Raw genomic sequence first — 6,046 nt, forward strand, 5'->3', positions numbered from 1 at the left:
AACAATCTAAATCACCAAACTAGATGATTTTTTTGAGGATTCGGTTTGCTCAAAATAAAAATACGATATTAAAATTGACTCGATAAAAAAAAAGTGTGTGCGTGTAACCTTTACGCGCGATTGAAGTAAAACGCACATGTCAATATAGCCTTGTTATTGAATATTATAAAATGTCGCAATTGTCAGAAAATTTATTTTTAATTTACTTATTTTAAAAGTAATAAATAAACAAGTATATTTAGAGATTTTCAAAAAATTTTGCAATTTAAAATAATGTTTTTATAACTGTTGAATTTTTCATTCACTTTGCTATTCACAATTGATCCGTTTGAAAATTTGAAAATATATAATCCTAATTGATTATGATATTTGCCACTAGCTAGCGTATAAGTCAAGAAGCGTGTAGTATATGACATATACTTACAACCAATCAGAATTATTATTTTTAAATGGCGGAAACTACACAGCGTTACTTCCGTCAGAAAAAAAATCTGAGTTACTCCCTAGTCGCGCCTAAAGAAGTTTTACTTCAAAAATCACAAAGTGACCTCTAATTTTCACACTTTTACGATTTCTACTTGCATGTCAAGTATTATTATATAGTAAGTAATAGGTATATAAATTATACCTATAAATTATGATTTCTATTATCATAAAAACTATATTACATAATACAGTGGAGGCTCAGTCGTGAGGACTTAGTACTTCAAATCGATAAGTAGGTCGATCACGACAAGGAAAGTGTGCAGGATAAATTGTTTTTCAATTTATCTTGCGCCGCAAGGGCATAACATCACTAGGTACTGCTAAACGGTGAAGGGAAAAAATCGTGAAGAAACCGACATGTCGAAGAATCAAAAGTTCGACATGTGACATCTGCTAACCAGCACTTGGGCAGCGTGGTAGATTATAATATTATAGCCTTTCCCTCATAGAAGGCCCGTGTCCCAGCAGTGGGAATGTATGTTGGCTGATGGTGATGATAATGATGATGAATAATGCATACAGAAAGAGAATAATAGAGATTTTTCGCAGTTTGTGGGTGTAGTTACGCAAAAAATGAAAATTTTGTTTTGAGTTCTGTATACGGTGCTATTTTATGAAAAAACCTGACTTGTGGAAGACCGAAATCGCCATGGTTTCTTTAGAACAGTTATTTGGGTAGATAAATAAATAATAATCCATTGAAACGTTACAATATTATGTACCTACTTGAAATTTCTGAACATTTACTTCTTTTATTTTCAGTTCAAACCAACTCTCTCCCCACAAATTCCTCACACCTAGGGTTGCCAATGCAACACCCTGGATGAGTTAAAATTTAACATTCACAACCTATAAATTATAAAATTTAGACGCCGACTTCAACACTTCACAGGACGAATCGTTCTTAGCTGCTCGAGCCTCGAGCTAAGAACTAGGCATGGGCGTTGAATCAACGGACTAGTTAAATTAACCGTCTATGTACAATCAACGATTCGACTAGTCCATCGTTCATCAACGGACTAGTTGAATTCAACGACTAAACAAAAGAGTCGAAACGCTCGTCAACGCGTCCGCGACGGTTAACGCTTCGACGTGGCCGTATAATAGTCCACCGTAGACGGCTAAACGACTCGTCGTGGACGGCTCGTCAGTCGACACGTTTGTATCAACTACCAACTTGCGACGCGACGCGTCGCGAGTTGATAATTCAATATTTTTACCGTTAATTCCGTTTGACTTTTAATGAGATTACTATGATCAATGCTCGAAATATTGAAAAAAAATGAGATTAATTTGTATTAATTTGATATTATTGAATTATCTTAAAAATCTAAGATATTTTTTTATTCAGTTAATTTATTACATATCATAAAGATTACCTACCTATAATAATTAATATATTGAATAATGTTAAAATATCGATTATAACTAACGACTTAAAACGACAAGTTAAAACATAAACAAAAACTTGGTAATAGATAGGTGATAACTGATAAATATATTTAATTGTTAAAAAACAGCTCTGACTTTTTCTTTACTAGAGACAACCCTGACATTGAATTCTTTGAAAATCTATAATTCGTAATAACTTCGTGGTAAGAATGTGGAATTTTACATGTAGAGTGTAGACCTCAGTTCAAGGTAACGAACGTTCGATTACCAATACCGTCGCGCGTCGGTCGACCGTGTCAATTCGTTTCAGTTTACACATCGACTAGTCGAAGATTTTAACTAGTTGATCGACTAGTTGATGAACGACATTTAACGGTCTAGTCTCGTTGATGAAAAATGCGTCGACGACCCATTCCTACTAAGAACAAGACGTATCAGTGAGACGGAACCAGGAGAGACCAAAGAGAAAGAATCGAACAACCAAACGAACCATCGATCTAAGAACCAACCCTAATTTTAATTTCGGTGCTACACTGACCCTTCTATATATGGACTCGAGAAAAAACAATTATAGTGCGATACAGAAATACTATAAATAAATTACCGCCATCTATTATCACCTTACTCAAGTAATATTAATTATATCGAACGATCTGTCGTGAAGCCATTTTTAGGACAGTACTATAGATAATATGATGATTAAAATAAATTCTACATTAAATTAATTTTTATCTATTTATGCGTATTATATGCATATTATTATGATTATCGATAGATATAATGAAAATGTTTATAATATTTAGAAACAAGGCCATCTATGCGACGGATGAAAAACTTTAATAAACGCAGTCAGCACTCTGTGATTAAAGTCCACCCAAAAGGGTCAGGGTTCGAGCCCGGGTGCCCACCCTAATGCTAATTATTATTTTTTAGTTTATCTGCGAGTTATCGACATCAGATGATATTATAATTTATATACCCTATTTAGATGTATTTTGTGGATTTGTAGTGTATTTTTTTATCTTTTAGATACACTAGACATTAATAGGTAAAAATTAATTATTATTATTCTTATTATTCTTGTAAATTACTGCTTAAGGAGGGTAGTAGTTATAAAAGGTAGTTACAACTTATTTTTTTTACATTTCTATATTATAATATATAACAATTTTAAACATTTAACTACATAATACAACAATTTTAAAACAGCATAATTTTATTTTATTTTATTTGTGTACGTGAAGTTTTTGTTGTTTTTACCCTAAATACTTCAAAGACGGTGTTAGACAGGGTGTCTTAAATAAAAATAAAAGTAAATAACAAAATAACTACATAATAATAATTGTTCAACCGAGTTTTATAGTGCGGATTAGCGTTAAAATCTTATCTCGTATATTTTATTAACCGTTTGTTTAATTTAATTGAATTTGGTATGTTTAGATGCGCATCAATGAGAACTTTTATTAGAAACTAATTTTGTGAAAATTTATCTATCCGCTGAGGAGTAGTAGGGGAAAATCACTTCCAAAAGCGCTAAATCTCTCCCTCGAATAATTAATCAACCAGTAAATGAATATTATCGAATTTGGTGTCTACGGATGCGCAATAACGAGATATATCGTCTGATAATAATTTCATGAGGATTTGCTTACCTGTTTAGGAGAAAACGAGGAAAATCACGTTGGGAGCCACCTCTCATATCTATTGAACTGGGCTATGCACCCCAATCAATTTGGTGTCCAGGGATGCGGCCCAAAAAGACTTTTCATTTGATACCAAACTTGTAAAAATCCGCCCAGCGGTTTAGGAGAAATCGGTGAAAAACGAAACGCAGCGCCCACCCACCCTCCCAGTCCACATCTCTTAGGCACATCAACTCGGTTTGCACAATTTTATACCTATTTTTTTTTAATTTTTTTTTGAATAGAAAAATGATAACTGAAACAGAATATTTAAAAATTTTTGAATTTGGACTGCTACAAAAGGCTACAGAAATATTTTAAGTTCCTGTTTTTTTTTTTTTTTTTTTTTAATGTTGTTATAGAGAAAACCTATCCAGGCCAGAACCCTAACCTAACTTTTGACATTAACCTAACCTAAACTAACCTAACTTTGACATTAACCTAACCTAAACTAACCTAAGTTTGATATAAACCTAACCTAAACTAACCTAACTTTGACATTAACCTAACCTAAACTAACCTAACTTTGACATTAACCTAACCTAAACTAACCTAACTTTGACATTAACCTAACTTAAACAAACCTAACTATTACAGAAACCTAAACTAACCTAACCTAACTTTTAACCTAACCTTAACCTATTACAACCTAACTTATTTAAAAAAAAAAGTTAGGTTAGTTTAGGTGAGGTTTCTGTAATAGTTAGGTTAGTTTTGGTTAGGTTTCTATAAGTTCTTAAGTTAGGTTAGGTTAGGTTAGGTTAGGTTAGGTTAGGTTAGGTTAGGTTAGGTTAGGTTAGGTTAGGTTAGGTTAGGTTAGGTTAGGTTAGGTTAGGTTAGGTTAGGTTAGGTTAGGTTAGGTTTTTTTTTTTTTTTTTTTTTTTTAAAAAAGCACCCGCCATCACAGGGTGTTGTGTGCTTTCCTCTGGAATATTGTCCAGAGATGTTTGTTTTGCTTTTAATCAATTAATTACCACACTATTATTTATTAATACATTAGGCCTAAATGAATGCAATTTAAAATAAAAATACAATTTAACAATTTACAATAACATTTCCAAATTAATAATAAAATTCTAAAATTAAATATTACATTTAAAAACTTACATTAATTAAAAACATTGCAATGAGAATAATAAAAAATAAAATAAAATAAATTAATACAATTAAAAGTACATTTAAAACTTACATTAATTAAGACATTACAATAAAATACAATTGAAACAGTACGGCACAACAATAAAACTTAACCCTAACATCACAGCTTATCACAGTTTCGTTTGTTAACCACCCCAACAATGTATTTACAATACTCCAAGAATTCAGTTCTCGTCTCATCCCCCAGGGCCGCGGGCAGATTCTCACCCGTCATCGCGATGCCCAATTTTTGCTCAATAACATATCTATCTCTTGCAAAAATCGGACACTCGAGCAACAGGTGAGAAACCGTCTCGTCGACTCCGGGCTGACACAGGCACGATGGATTCTCCTTCAGCTTGAATCTGTTCAAGTAGAAGGCGAATCCACCGTGTCCAGTCAGTGCTTGTGTGGTGTGGTGTGTGATGTCTATTTTCCGTACTATTTTGTATGCAGCGGCAGCGCTTGGGAAAAAGAGCTTCGTGCCTCCAGCCGTCTCCCCCACATCATATCTCCTGTCCCATTCCCCGATCGTATCCTGTCTCAGGATACGCTTGACGAATGAAACAGGACACAGATCGTAGTCGGGTTTCTTCTTCGACCCCAGAGCGGCCTCCTTGGCTAACTGGTCCACTCTTTCGTTCCCCCTTAGCCCTGCGTGCGCCTTGATCCAAAACAGAGCGACCTCCCGCCTCTGCGAAGCAGCTTTTCGGAGGGCCGCCCTTGTTTGCACAGCAAGGGGGTGGGGGGAACCGAGTGTGACTGCCTGGAGGGCCGATCTGGAGTCGCTGAAGATGCCGACCTTCGACACTCCACTCTTGCAGGCTCTAATTACTGCTCTTTGGAGCGCTAGGAGTTCGGCCTGGTAGACGGTGCAATACGGCGGCAAAGCAAGCTTGACGGCCTTCGTCTCGGCCTCCCCCTCCCATACGGAAAGGGCGGCTCCGACTCGACCCTCAATCTTGCTGCCGTCCGTGTAGATCCTATGTACGTGGCTATTAGCCACGTCGGAATACGAGTCCTCGTCCACCAGCCCGAACCCCAGCCCTTCCTGCTCTGCCGGATGTGGGTCCTCAATCGCCGGAGCCATTCTTTCCACCTCCCTGTCTCCCAACGCTGGGTGCGACACCCCCTTCTTGATCCCATATAATCTCGAGACTTCGAGTATTCTGAGGTCAAGGGGGAGTATCCCAGCCAACAGCATAGCTGAGTTCAGGGAGACGGTCCGATATGCTCTGCAGATTTTTTGGGCAAAACCCCGTTGCACGGTGTTCAGCCTTTTTTGGACCCCCATCTTTTCCACGGTGGGTGCCCACGCTGCCGATGCATACATAATAGTCGGTTCGATA

The sequence above is a fragment of the Colias philodice genome, chromosome 5 (genome assembly GCF_061535455.1).
Source record: "Colias philodice isolate Cphi_HAF_F1 chromosome 5, ilColPhil1 Martin Lab GWU primary, whole genome shotgun sequence".
NCBI lineage: Eukaryota > Metazoa > Arthropoda > Insecta > Lepidoptera > Pieridae > Colias > Colias philodice.